Source organism: Crocodylus porosus, unplaced genomic scaffold (assembly GCF_001723895.1).
Source record: "Crocodylus porosus isolate Cpor-Errol unplaced genomic scaffold, CroPor_comp1, whole genome shotgun sequence".
NCBI classification, from domain to species: domain Eukaryota; kingdom Metazoa; phylum Chordata; order Crocodylia; family Crocodylidae; genus Crocodylus; species Crocodylus porosus.
Window position 1 is genome coordinate 2,744,412 of NW_017728909.1, and position 19,228 is coordinate 2,763,639.

At 37.9% G+C, this 19,228-nt stretch overlaps 1 protein-coding gene and 1 long non-coding RNA gene across 7 annotated transcripts in view; both read left to right on the forward strand.

The window, feature by feature from the left end:
* LOC109307722 overlaps positions 1-2,646 on the forward strand; it is a 17,046-nt gene extending 14,400 nt beyond the window's left edge. Inside the window, exon 3 of the long non-coding RNA XR_002100343.1 lies at positions 2,264-2,646. This is a non-coding gene — a long non-coding RNA (uncharacterized LOC109307722). The remainder of the gene's footprint in view (positions 1-2,263) is intronic.
* TCF4 (transcription factor 4) overlaps positions 1-19,228 on the forward strand; it is a 346,905-nt gene that overhangs the window by 19,232 nt on the left and 308,445 nt on the right. The window lies entirely within an intron of this gene.

Consider the following 19,228-nt stretch of genomic DNA (forward strand, 5'->3'; position numbering starts at 1 on the left):
TCAGGAACTCCAGCATGGGGCTGTCCAGCCCTGCTTTTTGCTTCTTGGGAACTGGGGCCCGGGGCGGGGGGAGGAGGAAGCCCCCTTGTTGTGCAGACCTGGTCTTTTCTCTCCCCAAAGCAAGACCCCAACCAGCAAAATTGTGGGTGCTGGGGGGAGGGCTTAGTCATTACCCAGTTAGTCTAAGCTCTTTAAGATCCAAAATACTTAAACATTTTATCATGTCATTTGCATTACCATTTCTCTTTACTGACTTGTTTTGTGTTTCTCCTACACGTGGGAATCCAGGCTATGTAGGGCAGGCTAGGCATTGCAGTTCATTAACCCTCATGATCCAAAAACTATGGGGGCAGGATTTCCAGTCTTGTTTTGGAAGCAAGGAGAAGCAATTTTAGGAAATTCTATCATTTCATTTGGAATATGCAGTGGGGCAGAAGTGAAACACTTTCCTTTTGAATTCCTTTTCATCAATGAGAAATCTCTAAGACAATATCACCGGGCTTCTTAGCCAAGAAGCTCAGGCCTTATTGATTTGGCTGTGGTTCCATGATCTTCAGTTCCAGTTTTCTCCTTTTTGATACTCTTTTTTTTGTTCAGGAGGAAGACGGAGAGAAAAAATTTAGCTACCAAGCGATCAGAACAGAGGAAGGCACTAAAAATATTGTAAATCCAAACATAATCAGACAATCAAATAAAGCTGATTTTCTGTTTGCATTGCCACAGTGCCTAGGAGCCCCATTCATGTAACTGTAGGTTTTATACTGTCCATCAACATTGTATCGGAACATAAGAAGATAAGAAGACTTATCGTACAGGGTCTGTCAGGTATCTGACTATAATTCTGTTTTTTGTACACTGTACCTTTCTAAGAAGGCTACCACTTGTTTGTCATGGGGGAAGGCTATGATGCATTTGAAAAATGGGTGATTACATAGAGGAAGAGAGATGCTTTGTTTTCATTGTGAAGGTTTGATATTTGTTCTTTCTTTGTTTTCTTCTCCTTTAATCTAAAATAAAAATCATTTAGATTGAAAGTGAAAGACTACAAGAGAAGCAGACAACCCTATTCTGTATTTTCATTCTTTCCGGAAAACAAGATTTGTTCCTTTTGCTGAGCCAGTTCTGCTCCCTTTGATAAACTACCCATTAGCTTACATCAGGAGTGTCAAACTCACCCAGTCCCTGCTGATTTGGATCTGCACTGCTCTCAGGCTGGGTCCAGAGACGGCAGCAGTAGGGGGAGTGGCAGCGACAGGACAGGAGGTGGTGGGGCAAGTGGAACTGTGTTGGCCAAAATCCATCCCTAATGGGGTCCCATATCCTTGAATTCAATGGCTGGCCCTGCCCTCGATTCACCCTTTCCCTGAATTCTGGGGCACAGCAGGAGCCCCACGGAGCAGAGGAAACAGCTCCACAGGCCAGATCTGGCTTGTGGGATATATGTTTGACCCCTGCCTGACATGGAAACAGGATGAGACCCATTTCCTTTGAGGAATGCAAACTTGAAATCTATATCAGTTAAAATAAAAAGCAGTTGCAGGTACTACACTTACTTTGGAGTTCCCCTGCCAATTTTAATGATACTACAGCAATATTTTTCTTTTTCTTTTTTTTTTTAAGATTTGTTTTCCTCCATCTGTTACTGACTAAGAGGCCTAGACAAACAAAAACTTATGCAGAAAACAGTGAAAATGGCTAATGTACAAACTAATTTTGAGGGAACTAGTAAACAAACAATGGTGAAAAATAACTTTTTCTCTGTAGTTCCCTTCATTCATGCTAATTTTAGGTGTTGTTTTTAACTCTGCTAGGCTAAGTATTATGAGGCAAAAGGATAACTTTTTAAGTCAATAGGGTCTCTAGTGTTCTCTGGTTCTGTACACTCTCATTTCCTTTTTCTCAGATCACAAAAGAATTTTCTCTCGTCTTAAGGGCTGTAGGATTAGTCCTCTACTTTAGATGACTTGGAAACCCATGTTCTTACTATATGGTTTTTTTTTTTCTCTCTCTCTTTATTACTTGTTCATTATATTCACTGGGGAATGCCACTGTGTTTGAGGTTGTACAAAATGTAGAAGGTGAATTGATTCCCTCTCATAAAGAATTTAATAGTTTATTTCATTCCCCATCTGTCAATAATATACACAATGTTTGAGTAAAACCACCTTTACCAAAAATGCATACTCTGATATCAAGGACAGATTTATCTGAAATTTCCAACAGTGGTAGCAGTAGTAATTTTGTCTGCAGATGTCTTAAGTAGATGCTACCTCACTGCTTCCTAGACTGTCTTTTGATTTTAAAATATCAACTCATTACATCCCACAGCAAATACATATATGTATTATAAAGAGATGCAGCATTTCTCCAAGTACATGAATACATCAAAAGAAATAGCTGAAGGTGAATGGGAGATACTGAGTCTCTACTGTATCTACATAAATTGTACCCAAAAGGTGTTTTTTAAGTGTCAACCCTTCACCAAGGGACTGTCACGGAGGGATATTTACAAGTCCTTTGATGCCACCCTCTAAAAACTTCGCAAATGTCTCAAAATATTTTGAAGCAGTTACAATGGACCATATGTTTCCTTTGTAGTGAAAATGTGCACAAAGAATAAAGATTGGTAGAAGTCTACTGCAAAAATGGGTTGTGCTATTTATTCAAAGCATGCTCTCCAATTGTGGCTTGATGTTCATCCCTGCCAAAAATGTGGTTATCATAGTGGAAAATTTATGTAGCACTGCTGCCCCCCATATGTCAATCGCTAAAGTAACAGTGAGCTATTCCAAGTTTCCTCTAGTCTGAGATCATGCCCACTTCCTACCATTATCCGATTTCCGCCTATGTTTAGTATTCCGTCAGAAGATCATTATTATGTCAAACCAAAATTCAGATGCGTGTGTTTGGCATGGTATTGTTACTACCAAGGGACCCTACATTTCCCCAATTGTTTATGGCCATGTGTGTGACCAGTATCTATTCTTTATGGAGGGAGAAAAGAGTGTCTTTTCCAAATGTTTCCACATTTCTAACAAATGAGAATCCTAGACATTCTTGTTTTCAGTTTGTTCAACAAAGGATTGTCTTCAGAATTAATGCCTTGCCACAAGATCAGTACATCATACAAAATGGTCAGATATTTTGTCATACATCAGAGGACCACTGCCTTTCCAGATTACTAGTGTATGTTCTTTAACTTAAAATGGCTTTCATCCAAGTGTCAGTGAATCTTTGTTGTTAGCATTGCTTTGCCCAAGTCATTGGCACCAATTCCAAGAAGTTACTAGAAACCTCTGTTGCCACTTTATTTCATGGGGTGAGTGAGTAAAGTCATTGCTTTCTGGAACGAAGAGTTGCTGCAGCTTTTTCAGGTATTTGTGAAACTGCAGCGTTGAAGACTTTTTTTCCATTTTATCTTTCATTGTACAATTATAGTGCACATTTCATGGTTGCTTATTTGGTTGAAGACTCCTTCAAGTGTACAGTCACTAATTCTTATTCATCTCCTCATCATGCACATGGTTATGATACATTCACCTACAGTAAGGATGAAGTGGTAGAAAGGGCAGAATGAATATGGATAAATCAATGAATTCAAGTGCTGGAAGTGATTTTGCATCTCCTCATATTCAGGTTGATGCTCTCAGATGGGGCACTGTTGAGACCTGTTCCGTATTTTGAATTATGAAGGGCACTTTATTCACTTTCCTCACAATATTTGAACCCAGTCTTGCTCTTATTGAAGTCAGTGGGAGTTGTGCCATTGAGTTCAACACAAACAGATTTTGGCTATTTTCTCAACACAAGAAATTCATTAAATTGCTTACATTGATGATTGACTGCAGTGGGGGAAATGCGTGGCATAGGGTAGAAGGGAAAGGGCCCCAGTTGTTCTTCTTAATAAGTTTGCCCTAATAATAATTTTATCTTATACATTTTTGTAAACTTTTGCTAGAGTAAGAAGAGATTTTCATGGAATGGAAAAGCCTGGTGAAGGGATATTTGTTGTAGAAATTTTATAGTAATAGCATGTTATTTTGTAATGAAAACCTTTTTAAAGCAAAAAAATATCCACTACTATTTTTATAGCTGGTGTATGCTTTGTATTCCCTTGTCCTACTGTTTGGGTAATAAACATATCTAAAAAAAAATATTCACATACACAACATTATCATGATTCGGCTTAAGCATCTGTGGTTATAAGTGCACTTCATTTCACCTAATTAAGTTATTTAGTCATTTACACATTAGCAATGTACTACATATTCCACTTTTACAGGAACTTATTTTAATTATACCCACAGTTCTGTTCTGTTCCATTATAGCCATAGATCAAGCTGAATAATAACCATTCTAAAAGCCATATGCTAAAAGAGATTATAGGTCATTAAGGCCAAATTAAGGTACCATTTCTGATGGTCACAAACAGAAGTCTAACCCACAATTATCTTTTTCAGTCCTGTATATACAGTCCTCTTTGGGCTTTTAAGTGACAATATCAGATGGTTTTTTGAGGTCCTAATTGTTGGCATTGGACATGTAAGTTGTAATGTCTGAAATAAATAAGAATTAATATTTGTTTCTGTCTTCCTCATGCTGGTTCTGGTGTCTGCCAATGGGTCTCCATCCAAAATCGTTCTTCCAGATGTTGTTTTTGCACAATCTCCACTGGAGTGTTCCTTCCACACTGATCCTCCTGTCTCTCATTCTCCCTATCATTCTCCCTATCATTAAATATTAAGTCTCAAATGAAATCAAGTAGTTTCATACAGAATATAACTGCAATTTAGGAAGTAGAGCTGAGCTTCCTCCGTCAGAACCTTTCTCTATTTATAAATTTCCTCTTTTTTCCACGTAGGTGAATTTACCATAAACACAACAACACAAAAACTACATGCCTCCAACAGTGTTGGCAAATAGGAACTAAGCAACTCTCCCAGAAAACAAAACAAAACAAAAACACCCCAAACCAAGCAAACAATCAAAACCCCCTCCAGCTCTGGTCACACAATACTGAAAATGGCTGGAGGTAGTATTTATACAATTCCTTCAAGGTCACTGAAGGTGGCAGAAGCCAAAGTCTCACCATTAAGTATGCCCTACAACAGCTCTAGAGTGAGGGTGTTTTTTTGGCATGTGCTATGCCAGAGGTCAGATTGAGAGATTGTTATAACTCCTTCTGGTTTTAATGTCAATTAATTTATTCACAGATCCAAAGACTTAGCCCAAGTATCACCAATAATCTGAACTATTGATGTAAAGCATGAAGAAAAAGGTTGGTTTCTAAGATACACAAGCTCAAAACTTTAAATGTTTACTAACTCATAGCTGACACCCTGCAGTAAAATGAGTTGGCCAGAATTGAAGTATGTGGAGTCAGTACTTTCCATATTGTTTCCCTATAGTTCTCATGGCAATTTCGGGTTCATACTTTGCTGTTTTCACTTATTTGTATTTCTTCAGTTGCCTGTACCTGTGCTTCCACATACGACATTGATTTCAAAGTATTATTCTAGCCATTATTAAAATAGTTGTATGATTTTATCATTTAATAGACTATTTAGGACTTTAATGGACCTCTGGATTATCAAATCCAGTCTCCATTTGCCAGCTACTATAATACATAAACTTGTTCATAAACTTATCACAGTTCCTCTTGAAAGTAGTTCAGGTGTTTGCCTTACTTCTCCTGTTCAAATGGTGTTCCTGATGATTAGGGATATTTTTATAATATCTAGCTTGATATCAGCCCTCAACACCCCATATATATTTATCAAGATAAATCATATGTACTTTGAAAATGTTTGAAGTCACCTCCCAAACTGTTCATTTCATGCAGGTTAGTGGAGGGAATACCTCACTACTGTATATTCAGATGTGCCCCTGTTGGACGCAGGCAGATTGCTTCTATACCTGACCTCATGGGGACGGGGTGGGTATAGATGGGTATGGAGCCATGATGACGTATGGTACCCTTTAGTAGCACATGGGGACTCTTAAGGTCAGTTAATACAGGCAAAGCATTCCTATGCAGCTTTTTCACTGGAGAATTTTCCTTAAAGGGCATATGCAAGGGACTGCTAAAGGTAGGGGATGGCCTGGAAGCAAAGAGCGTGGAGCCTTTAAAACTGTTCTACCAAGGAGCCCAAGCAACCCATGGAAAGCCTGTGAGACAGTGCAGAGGCCCAAGGTTTTCATGCAAATGGCCCTGTGCCTTCAGCAGATAACTGCAAAGCAGTTGGATATTGAAGGAATTATGGGGCTTGGATAGTTTGACCTCTGCTTCCCCTATAAGGGAAGAGGAAGAAAACAGTCAGAAGCCTCCAGGAAAGAATATGAAAGAAACTACAATAGAAAGCAAAATTTTTCTGTCTCCCTGTCCCTCTCTTCTAAGATGTCCTAGAGAAGGCATCATGTGATCCTCAGATTGTCCTTGAGACAACTTAGTGAAGCTGTATCGTATAGTTTTGCCATATTCCATCTATTCAGTAAGATTCCAGTGAAGAAGATTTCCCTGGATGTATGTGTGTGGTTAAATCCAGTCTTCTAATTTGGGGAAACCATTGGGCCTATAGTACAGTCCCTTTCCACCTCTTGAGAAATGTATTTTATCCATTGCACCCAAGTAAAAGTAGATCCCAATGCTTCCCTCTTGGGTGCTCCCTACCACAGCTCTCATTCTCACCCCTGTGACAATGGCATATAGACTCTTTCCCTGGTGTCACTATATTGCTACTCTGCCTGTGGGATTTGGGCATTAGAGTCCCACTGTAGTTATATGGAGCTGTGAATGAATGTGTTACCCTCAGAAAGTCTTGCACTAGTTAAAGTGATGAGATAATTGTCCTAAGCATGTTTTCTCTCTCCTGACATTTCCCTAAGATAATCTGCGTTACCCCATTTCAGTATGGGGACATAATCCTTTTATTTTCCCCTGTTATCTCTATCCCTTCTTGGCTTTCATCCACTTTGAAAACACTCTCGGTTATTGACTTCAGCATAGTTTTTATGCCTGCAGAGTACGTGTGAATGATAATTTAAGCAGCTCTTTTATGACTTAACCTCCCAAATTGTTCAGGGAATAGAACGTATGCTACACACTATAGTTTTTTTTTCCAAACTTTGAATCAAGTCCTGAAGTCTTGAGCAAAAGTCCCACCGACATTGGTGAATTTCCTTGAGTAAAGGATTATAGCGTTTGACTATTAAATTTTGGGTTAATGGCATGAATAACGTATAACTTCATTGGATTTGGAAGAATTGGCTAGATTTTTGCTGGTGAATTTTTATTGGCATTTTGCATAGAATATGACAGCTAGCACCAGGGAATTGAAAGTGCATATAATGTGCAAAGTCAAGCTACGTTAAAAATGACTTATTCACAGATGAACATCTTTAACCTTTCAGTAAATCAGTAAGTTGTCAGCCTAGTTCTGTAACAATCAACTTTAAATAGATAACGTATTTGAAATCACTTACGTAATTGCAACATAGAAATGAGATCATTAGATCATTCATCCACTTGTTTCTAATAGGTAAAGTTTGTATTGTCATCTTTTTATTTAACTGAAAAGAAACTATAGATGGCATCATCAAATCATCATGCTTAGACTATTACATTTAACAGTTTATGTTTTTATTGAGTTATCTCATCATCTTTTTCGTGTACCCTCTGTTCTTTCTCCCTCTATCCCTTTTTACAGAGTTGTGTGTGAAATATGATTTTAAGATTTTAGGGACTGAGATTAAAAGTTTCATAGTCCCAATAAAAACATGCAATGTCCTTTGTCTGACCCATTTTAAAAACGGTTACTTAAATTTAAGCTTCCTCATATGTACTTAGCTACCTAAATAAGTGACCTGGATATTATTATTTCATTGTCAAAGAGAGCTGCAGAAGACTCAGTTTTACAAAGGAGGCCATTTATGCAGGTGCCCAAAGTAAGGTGCTAGAAGCCCAACTTTATGCACCCATTTTTAAAAATCTTGCATTTTGTGAAATAATGGAGTAACTCATTTTTAAGTCTGAAACATTTTAATTTGAGAAGTCCACGCTGTTTTGAACCACTTATAATATGAATCGAGTCATTTCCTTTATGAAGGCTTAGAATGTTTTAATTATTATTTAGAGAACAGACTGGATAGCAAACTTTTTATTCAATTGCATTTTCTCCAGTTGGTAAAATCACCTAACATATAACTGTGAAACCAAAGCAGTTTTCAGACCCCATAAACATCATTGTTACTTTCTAATGAGAATGTGAAATGTTCATTCTGCTAAAAATCTTTCTCCAAAGAAGTCTGTAACTCAACACTTAGGTGGCAACAAGTTTAAAAGAAAGGAACCAGCTCAAAAATAGCTGTATTTTTTTATAAATAATTAGTTCTGAAAACTGAATATAAAGGTAAATAGCTGTATAAAAGTCTTCTCTGCCCATGATCAAAAATAAATCTCAAGTGGATTGAAAATAATGTTATTAGGGATAGAAGTAATGTGCACTAGCTACAAGGAGTGCGCTCTTTACTTAGGTCATTGTAGTTTCTGTATTATTAACCTCAGTTTGAAGTACAAGCACACAGACAATGAACTTTAACAGTTTCCTTGTCATAGGAGTTGGTTTCTAAAGAGTAATATCACTGATGAAAAAACAGGGAAACTAAATAGATATATTTGGTCTCACAGGCAGTCCATTAATTTGCTAAAATTAAATATTATCTTTAAATATTGAAAGGTTAAATGTACACCGATAATGGATTTAGACAGCCATTAAGTCATAATTGCTCTCTAATGCAGTTAGTAAAAGACATTATTTGATACAACTTACTGAAAAGGAATACAGCACCATGATTTTTGTTTTTCACCTGCTGCTTTTTCATATAGATACATGGAATCAAATTTCACTTTAATTTAATGCTGTGGAACAATATTAAACTCATTGGGTTTGCACAGATGAGCTGAATGTGGCCCAGATTCTGTAGCTAGATACCATTTTGAGCTCATTTCTGCATGAGTGTGCAGGAAAGGCACTTAACAAGAGTCTTTATGTCTCTGTGCAGGGGCAATACATAACCCAGTTGTGGAACAGAGCCAGTGCTCCCTGCTAGATCTCTCTTAATGCACTTCTAAGCAGTAGCCCCTTGTTGAAAACAAACAAGTTTTTGCCATTGATTTGAAGGGGGCCTGGATTTCACCCTACCTACCTCAAAGTTCCTGAGAACAGATGCAGTGATGTGGAGGATGGCACTGGCCAAGGGAAGCGTACGTACATACATGTGCATGTGGCACAGTAGCTTGTGCCAGGCACTGTAGGATACTCTTGTTTTAGCAGCTTCCTTCCCCCATCTTCCGTTCCCCATCATGAGACCTGTGGATTAAAAACCACACAGCCTGATTTATGTTTAGTGTCCTTACAAATAAGGGGTTTCCCTGTTTTCCTGGGACTGGGCCCAGGAAGCCTATCAAATTAAATTCAAGATGCTAGTAGTAATTCTGCAAGCCAGTCATTGCTGGAAACCCATTGACTTCAATATGGGCTAGATCCATGGTTAGTATAAACAGAACATTCTCCTTGAAGTCAGCGCAGCTATCCTAATTTGCATCAGCTGGAGACATGGAGGACTGGGACTGTTCCTTTCTTAGAAAGGAAAATACAACTATTAAATTTATGGGGGTGGATTACTTTTGTGTAAAGCCTATGAGGGAAAAAGAGAATAAATAGTAAGTGGACATTATCCCAACTGATTTTTTTTTTCCCTTTGCTTTTTTAGTGCAAGGTAATGAAATCATAATATAAAACCCAAATTTAAAATAAGAAAAAAAATGACTTATCATTTAACTAAGATATAAATTACGTTAGTGAATTCAAAAACCCAAATTATTTTGCCATGTGCTTGCTCCTTATTACAATTCCCATATTTCAGACTGTGAAACAAGACAGGTCAATTTTACTTTTGCTTTCAACATTTTTTACTTTCTGGCTTTCATGACCTAATAATGTGTTCACAAAACTGATGTGCAATGAATCGTTAGAAGAAAACTGTTTTCATTAACATTTTTCAAAGATTGCAAAAATATGCCTTATTTGTAGAACCTTTAATTCTTTTTCGTTTTACCAAACTTTAATTTTTTGGTCTCAACTGTGATCAGAAACTTAGCTGACAAAATGTCACTTTTGGTTGGCAGCAGTAAAAAGTATAAGGTTCCATCCTGAGTAGGAGGTATGTATTTTTTTTTTTTGCTGGTTTGGGCTGCCTATAATAAAAAACTTCATTGAGCTTTTTGTCACTCTTTTGCTCTATGATAAGCGAACCACTGAAAGCCACCGGCGGTTTTGAATAAATCTTATGATTTTGTATATGTAAATGAGCAGCTTACATTTCTTTTAAAGAAAACTGCCTGGAAATCTGTTTCTCTTTAAATTGGATATTTTCATTTATAATCTATCTTATATTTAAATAATCGATGATGTTCTATCTATGTTGAAAAACCCATCCCACCTTCCTTCATGTAAATGGCCAGCTGTACACTTTTTTTCAAAGAAGAGCTCACAGATTTGAATAGATTCAGTTAATCAATTTCATTTAACATAAAACCAGAAAAAACATGATAAGAAATGCAATGTAAGACTAAGACTCTTAAAATTTCTTCTTCCATGCATTATTTAAACAAAAAAGTAGGGTCATTATGTTTCCAGGGAAGAAAAGCATATGCAGTTAAGACATTGACTTAAATAGGTTTTGAACTGGATAGTAGGAGAAAAGAAAAAGTCTTTCTGTATGTCAGTCAGTCATCTGATTTATATATCAGTGGACAGCCCCTGGTGTTCTTTGGCTAATGTAGAATGTCACCTTGCAAGTTCTTAGAATGAAACAACCGTTCTATTACACGAAAAATGCAAGAGGCAACTCTCTTGATTTGCCAAACAGCAGACTGCATCCATGAAGATTTTGGCTGTTGTCCTTTTCATTTCAAATTAACACTGTTTAATTAAAGAAATTGTGAAAAGTTCCATAGAAGAGAAGCACTTCCCCAGGGTGTCTGTGTGCATGTATGCATACTAAGTTGACTTAAAATAAGGCCGTTCAACTAAGTCGACTTAACTAAGTTGACTTAAGCCACACTGAAGAGCATACACATTCAGATCCTTGATGTAGTGATGGCCATCTTGTGAGCTAAGTCAGTTTCACTAATATGAAAGTCATTTAAGTCGACTTTGCTCCACATACGTGTGTATGCTCTGACAGTTAAGTCGACTTACAGTTAAGTCAGTTTAACTGTCAGCAAGTTAGTATGTGTGTATGCACATCTTTGATGCCACTTGTCCTTCTTTTTAGAATGTTTGAGACTTTGGAGAATATGGCATTCATTCTGCATTTGTTTATCCTCAGACCATTTAATATTTTTTAAAGGTCTGTTTAATTATGAAAAGAATTCTTGTGAAGTGCCATTACTATAAGTAAAATAGAAAGATTCTGAAGACCTAACATCTCTATCAAAGATATGGCTATAGTATACCAATGTCTGTTGTGAAAGGCATCTTATAATCTTTCACTATAAAACATTCACATGTTGTAGTAGAATTTTCAGTCTTTGTTTAGGGAGGGTCCAAGGTAGGAATATTAGTGGTATTGCTGGTTAAAACCCAGGTAGAAATTATGGGATGCTCCTAATGTGTCTGCTTGCCATCTGTTTTCCAGCTAATGTTATCGATGTGAGGGTTACTGGCTCTAAAATTTACAGACTGTTGCTTAAGTATTATTCTTCCTACTAGATGTTGAAACCTACATGGGCAATTGCCCCCAAAATACTCATCTTTCCTCAGGGGAATAATCCTATTCAACCTGGGGAAGGAGAATAATTGCTTAATGCATAAACATCACTGGGGGCAGAATCCAAGGCTCCCTTCCTTCTTTGGAGAAGCCTCAATGAGCTACAGAGTCTGGCTGCATTTTGCATGCTCTTCTCTGGTTTCATTATTCACACATCCCTTTCTGCCTAGTGGCTCAGCTTCAGTAGGTGGGGTGGAGAATGTTCCCCACCCTGCTTAACCCATTAGCCTAGAGTTTAAGGACTTTCCTGGGAATTATGACTTTTTGTTGTGTGGATGGATAGGAAAAACAAGATAAATCTTGGAGAGAACATGCAGGAATCATTTGTGAGATTTAAACAACCTAAACGTAAGGATCTAAAACAGAAGTCAAAGTGGAAGATGATACTCAGGTTAGGAACCTGAGTGACAGGCAGGATGTTGGTGGCATTCACAGCAGACTGCACCCATGAAGATTTTGGCTGTTGCCCTTTTCATTTCAACTTAAAACTGTTAAATTAAATGGTGAAAAGTTTCATAGAAGACAAGCACTTCTCCCAAGTGTCTATGGGTGTGTGCACACATATTAAGTTGGCTTAAAATAAGGTGATTTAACAAAGTCAGCTTAACTAAATTGACTTAAGCCACATTGAAGTGTACACACATACAGATTCTTGATGTGGTGACAGCTATCTTGTGAGCTAAGTCAATTTCACTAATTGAAATTGCAAGATAATACACTTCAGAAAGTCAAGAAAAAATCACAGGAAGGCCATTGAGAGAAGATTAAGTGCTCTGTTTTAGCCATGTTGAGTTTAACTTGAAAGCTGGACATCCAAGCGGAAATGTCAGGGAGATGAGCTAATATATTAATTTGGACAGAAGGAAGATAGGTCTCAAATAGAGAGGTATGCTTATCCATGCAATGAACTATCCACATCATGCTAATAGTTGAATTTGTGTCTATGGATGGAGTTCATGGAGATAAGGTGCATTAGGAAAAGAGAGGAGACCTGGGAAAGAGTTTTCTGGAATCTCCACGGAAAGTGGTTGTACTGAAGGAACAAACTGAAGAGATATCAGGAAAGGACAGAAGCACAGGGAGGACAAGATTTTAAGAAGATCATGGACCTTTGTGTCAAAGGTGGCTGTCGAGATGATGGAAGTGGAGTTCTAATTCAGAGCTTTTTCAAGGAATAGACCATGAAGACTTTGGCAAGAGAACTTGAGTGAAGTGCAGGAGGTAGAAGCCAGACTGGAGATATTCTTCTATGTAACTGGAGAAGAATAACACTAGCCAGTGATTATGAATAGCAAGGAAATGAAAAAGAAGATGTTGGTGTTTGGCAATTAGAGCAATATTGATTAATTTGTGTATTAAGTTGGAAGAGGCAAAAGCATATCCATACTGTCATGTGAGAGTAGGAGGTAAGGAGAAGAATAAGGGAGGGGAATGGGTATAAGGGAAATTAAAAGGTAGAATGGATAGGATCACTAAGGCAAGTGGAGAGGAGACTATGATTTGTGTTTGTGAGATGGGAGGAGAAAATCATAGAAGAGAAAGGGCTAAATTATGTAGGGGAAAGGAAAGCTGAATTAAAGAGAAAGGTCATGTATTTTGTAAGTTTTTCCTTGGGAAGCTATGTTGTAGAGGGAGAAGCAGAACTTGGGAGAAAGGTGGGTTTGAGAAGTATGCAAATGGTAACAAAAAAAGCAGTTGGGATTGTGGTGTGAGATTCAATTCAGTAGGAGAAGAAGACCTACTGACTGGGGAATGGTTGGCGAGGCTACAGTACTGCAGAAAAAGACCTGGGGGTACAGGGAACCACAAGCTGAATATGAGTCACCAGTGTTTTCTTATTGCAAAAAAAAAAAGAAAAAAAAGAAAAAAATGCCAATAACATACTGGGCTGTATCCATAGAAGCATAGACTGGAAATAAAGGGAAGTGATTCTCCCAGTCCATTTGCCCCTTGTGAGGTCTCACCTAGGGTAGTGTGTCCAGTTTTGGGGCCCACATTTCAAGAAAGATGTGAATAAATTAGGAAGAGTCCAGTGGAGAGCAAAAAAAGAGATTAGAGATCTTGGAAACAGGATATACAAGGAAAGGGTGAGAGAAATAGGATTATTTAATCTGGAGAAGATAAGACTAAGGGTAGATTTGATAAATATTCAAATACCTAAAAGGAGGATGGAGATAAATTATTCTCTGTGGCACAGGGGACAGGACAAGGAGAAATGGCTTGAAATTTCAAGGGAAATCTAGGTTGGATATTAAGAACTTTCTTACTGTTAGGGTGATTAAGTATTGGAACAGGCAAGGCCAGAGAGGCTGGGGAATTGCAATATTTGGAAGTTCTTAACGCTTTGCTTTCATGGTTTAGTCAGGATTGATAACCCTTCCAGCCATATTTTTTTCTGATTCTAAGAAAATGTATCTGTAGCAAAGAAGTCAGCTTGAACATGAGATTTCCACCAGGGAATCTTCTTTTGAGATCAGGAATGATTATTAGTTGAGCTATAACTTGGAGTTAGCAAAAAACTACCTTGCAATAAGAAAAGGGGCAAAAAGAAGTCAAGCATGGAGGAGAATGAAGCATAGAGGAAATCAACAACTATATTAGTGGGAGAAAGGGAAGAGGGCTGAGAACAGATTTTAAAAGTTACCTACTTTGAGGGACTGGAAATCATAGAAATGCCCACTGAAGGAGAACAGGTTATGGGGAGTGAAAGGGAAAGTGGAAAATGAGCCAGTCTGTTCTGATAATACAGATTGATTTATCAGAAGATGAGTAATGCAAGGTTATAGAATAGCCATAGTGAAGATCAAGCCAAGTGAATGGTCCTTTTGGAGAGTTAGGAGACTTGAATCAGGCTTCAGGTCAAATGAAGACAAGAGAGTGAGAACATGTGCAATTGAGAAGTCAGGTGGGTTATCAGTAGTCACCAAGGACAAATGTGGGAAGTGGTAAGAAAAAAAGGACATGCAGAGAGCCAGGAAAATCAGTGGGAAAGGGTGCTGAAGAGAATTTGGATAGTTAATAGATGACCAGAACAAAGACAAGGGAGAAGAGAAGCTGATACAGTGCTGTTCAAATGAGAAGAAAGGGTGGAAAAGAGAAAAAAGGAAAGGTTGTAAGAGACTGGAATGAGGCCAGAAAAGCACAATATTCCCCACCATTGTGTAATCCAGGAAGGAGAGTAAAAGAGGATATACAGACGTCTATAATCAAGGAGCGGTGCAGAGAATTTTAGGTAATTGGACTTAGGTTTTTGGGAGAGCCACAAACTGGAGTAAGTGTGATATGAAGAGACCATGGATGACCACGGTATTTTTACACTAGCCGTGTGCTTTAGTCAGAAGGCCATCCTTCCCTGCCACAAGCAACACTGTGGGATGTGCTGGCAGTCTTTCAGAGACATTAGTGCTGGGAACAATGGGAACAACAGATTTTTTAGTACTACAGACTTAGAGTACTAGTCATTCAGGTAGCAAAATTGCCACAGATTATTGGCTAGGCACCCAAAATGTTTGAGTAGCTATTCATATTTATTCTATTACAATAAATACCTCATTCTTTGTATAGAAGTCATCCACTGGGTTTCAATGGAACAGCTTCGAAAAGATAGAGAAATTCCTCTTCATTTGGCATTTTCCTATTCATTTTATGCTTATCTTGTATAACGTAGAACTACTTTGAAAAAGAATACCTGAAACAAGGACTGATGCCTGCGTAAGTTTTATGCCGCAGGGATTTGTATTTCTATTATGGTGTTGCATGCACCATTACAAATATTAGCCACAAACAAGTAGAGATAATCGCTGTGAAGTTTTCTGCTCTACTTTAGGTGTGCTGTGATTGCTTCCCCTGCTACTGTATGTCATTCATTTCAGATTTAAATATCTAATGGCTCTCATCAAACAACATTTAAACTTTCTATGAAATCCTGCAAATGTTCCTTTAGATCATATTATAAGTAACAATGGATGAAATGAGCTTGAATGGGAGGGCTGTATTTCAGTCTCAGGGGTTCTGCAGCTGTTTGTGATGACAGTGGAACACTTCAATTGAACTGCAGCCTTGTATTCAGCAGCATTGTGCCCATTAAGCTATGTATAAAAAACAGTATAAATGGTCCGGCACATTTCCTTTTCCACACTATTTTCATCTTAGTCACTGGAATGTCTCCGCAGAAAATAATTTATTTACTGGAAGTTAACAAGGGATGTTTTGGTCACTGTGAACACCAGATGTGGTGTTAGGATTGTAACATGAACAAACTTAAATCAACAAAGATGCCTTTATGTATTGAAATGTTGGTCACATGGCAGTGTGTCATTTGCAGTAACTCCTGGTGCTGAAGCAGTTATGCTCAAAAGATAAGAGATTTTTTTTGAGGTTGTTAGTGGTCTAATAGGTATTTATTAGTATTTACTTATTTATTTTCAGAACACTGTATTTGTGCTAGGAATTTTACAGACACATAAGGAAACATGTTTGCTTGCCCAAGGATATTACAATCTAGTGTAGACAGATGTCACATTGAGCAAAGAAATCAAGCCATGGGGGTTGGGGAGTAGTGAGGTGATAAAACAGGGGGAGTTGAAGAAATGTTGCCGGGGAAAAAAATCAGCTTATTATTAAGAGCTTTATTATGTAGAAGCTGAGTTTTGAATATAGTTGAAACCCTACTGTGGCATATATTTCACTGAATAGCAATCAAATCTCTGGGTCATAGGTAATATCGTTTCCCCCATTCCTAGTTTTAGTTTGTTTTTTGGCGTGTTACAGACCAAATGAAATAAATGCCCACAACCACCGAAGCACATACTGGTAAACAAAGCAATAAAACCAAGGCTTAAACATCATCATCCACATACATTGTAGTGAAGATCACTAATCTCTGGTTTTCTATGTTGCTTTCAGCCCATCTGTCCTAAAGCACTGCAAGGGATAAGGTTAAGAGAACAGCCATAATTCCTAAAACGCTCTCCATCTCTTGGAAGGTGCTGCAAGGTATTGAATTCATTGGGCGCTGGTTGTACTCTTGGCTTCGTTAGTTATGTCAGGATATCTCAGACAAAACCAAATGGTATTCTACAGCGCCCATTAACAGTGCCCTTCCCAAGTGCAAGGCACACTACTGAGCATTCTTTGATCTGTGACCTTCGAACAGTGATGCACACAGACACATCTATCTCCTGACCTACTAGACAACGTCCTGAATGTTAATGTCCTGCATTAAAGACCTATACAGCTAAAGATATTTTAGATCACTGTTTCTGTGTGATGAAAATCCATAAAACTAAAGTTTGGAGAAGAAAGCAGAGTTAGAAATTGGAAGGAATTGGCAATTTAACTTCTCTGAAAAAAATACTCATTTTTTTTCTGAACCATACATAACCTCCTTTTTCCTCACGCCCATGGCAGAGAGGGTAGAAGATTGCAGGCCACTCGAACAGTAAGCGGTCACTGGAAAACTGAACTGTGCTATAGTAAAGATTTGTGTATTTAAATGTACCACGGACGTGCAGCTGTCTGGAATCTGTCTGGGATCGGTGCTGAACTTTGGTAAATGTTTCTCTTTCAGAGTTGGAACGCAGTCTTCCCCGCCCCCACTCGCAGACCTTGCAAAGCAGGATCTGTGCTCTCTTTTCTTTCCCTTCACTAACTCTGATTGATGGAAACACTCGCTGGGAGTTTTTTTCCTGACATTCTTTCAAAAAGCTGAAAGCATGAAATGTTATGATAGTGTTATGTCTATTTTTGAAAGTAAGGCTGCTAATATAAAAATGGTGCTGATATGCTAGAATGAATTATAAAGGCAAGATTATTAAATCTCTGCAAATTGCTAATTTATTATTTTTCTCACCTAATTTTGATTTATACTGCATGATTATAGTGACATCCATCTTCAAAAAACTAGTGAATTGCTGAGAAATTATTTGCATATTGCAAAAAGTTTGATTAGACTTTATATATATTTAACATTTGCTAGAAACCCTCTTGTTCTCTGCTTTCATTTGTAACCCTTTGAGCTAGAGAAAATTCAAAGGAGTTTAATTTTCATACTTTTTACTATGCAAGCAGAAGGTGATGGTATATTATGCATAGTAAGGATTCTTTACTTGATATGCCTGTTCATTTTATTCCCAAGAGAACCATATTTGGGGTCATAGTTACTGCACATTGTATATTGAATGTAACAGCACTTTTATAAATGGAAAATTTCACTAAAAATTAACTGTTACAAGTGAATGTTAATAGAGAATTTAAGTAGCAAGCTTAAATACACAGAAATCTTTTCATATTTTGTTATTTTCAAGTTGAATTCCAGAAAATGAGTTCAATTTGCAATGAAATGTTTCAGTAGTTCTGGACAAACTTTGGGGCTACTTACATAAATCACTCATTATTTAAAGTTCGTTAATGGAATTATTCAAATGACCATAGATGGACTTGCAAGGAAAAGTTTGCAAGATCTGTTCCTTCAATGAGCTGAAAATGCTTTTTCCCTTTGGATGGCAGGACTGTAATAGGTTCTTAAAGCCAGATTCTCCCTGTGAAGGTTTAGATCCCTTTAAACACAATAGAAAATGCCTGCTTGAATGTAAAAACAAGAAGAAAAAAGAATTTGGGTTAATTTTCAAAAATATGCTCATAAAGCAGATATGAAGGAGGGCACAACTAGTTGAATGGGTGTGTGGAAATATAAAATGCAGCATGTGCAGGGAGCAAGCAGTTGCATGTGCAATTCACTCTCGTTTATCCCCCCAGGTATTTTAGGGAAACAATTAGGCATATCCACTTGAACATGTGGTTATTGAAGTGTTGTACTGTAACAGGTAACATTCAGGTTGTGGAGCTTTCTAAAGTATCATGGAATTTGCTAAGCTGAAGGAAGGAAAAGGAAACAGAGAATTTCACTCTTGGGGGCATATACATCCTTTGTAGTATGTAGACATTGCTTCTTGCAAATGCCTCTTTCTGTGCTGGCTTTCCAAAAAGGAAGGACTTTGATGTGGTTATGGGGTTCGAGTGGGGCAGTGACAATGCCTTTCCCATCTCACTGGACAGTACAGCTCAGGGGTCAGCTAAGGCTGCAACCTGTGGGAAGCAGGTGCTCAAGAGCCTCTAGAAAATATTTTATTCTTATGATCCAGAGTTCCTCTAGAGCAGAGGTTCCCAAACTTTTTCTTATTGCATCCCCCCTTCCAGATTTACCAGCTGCCTGCATACCCCTACCAGCATACATTTTATATGTTCACCCCTTAAATGTCAATTATTATCATAAAGAAAATTAAATCTGCTATTTCACAATTTCTCCTGTGTACCCCGCAAAGATGTCTTGCATACCCCCAGAGGTATGCATGCCACCGTTTGGGAACCCCTGCTCTAGATCCTCCTCCTTCTGTGT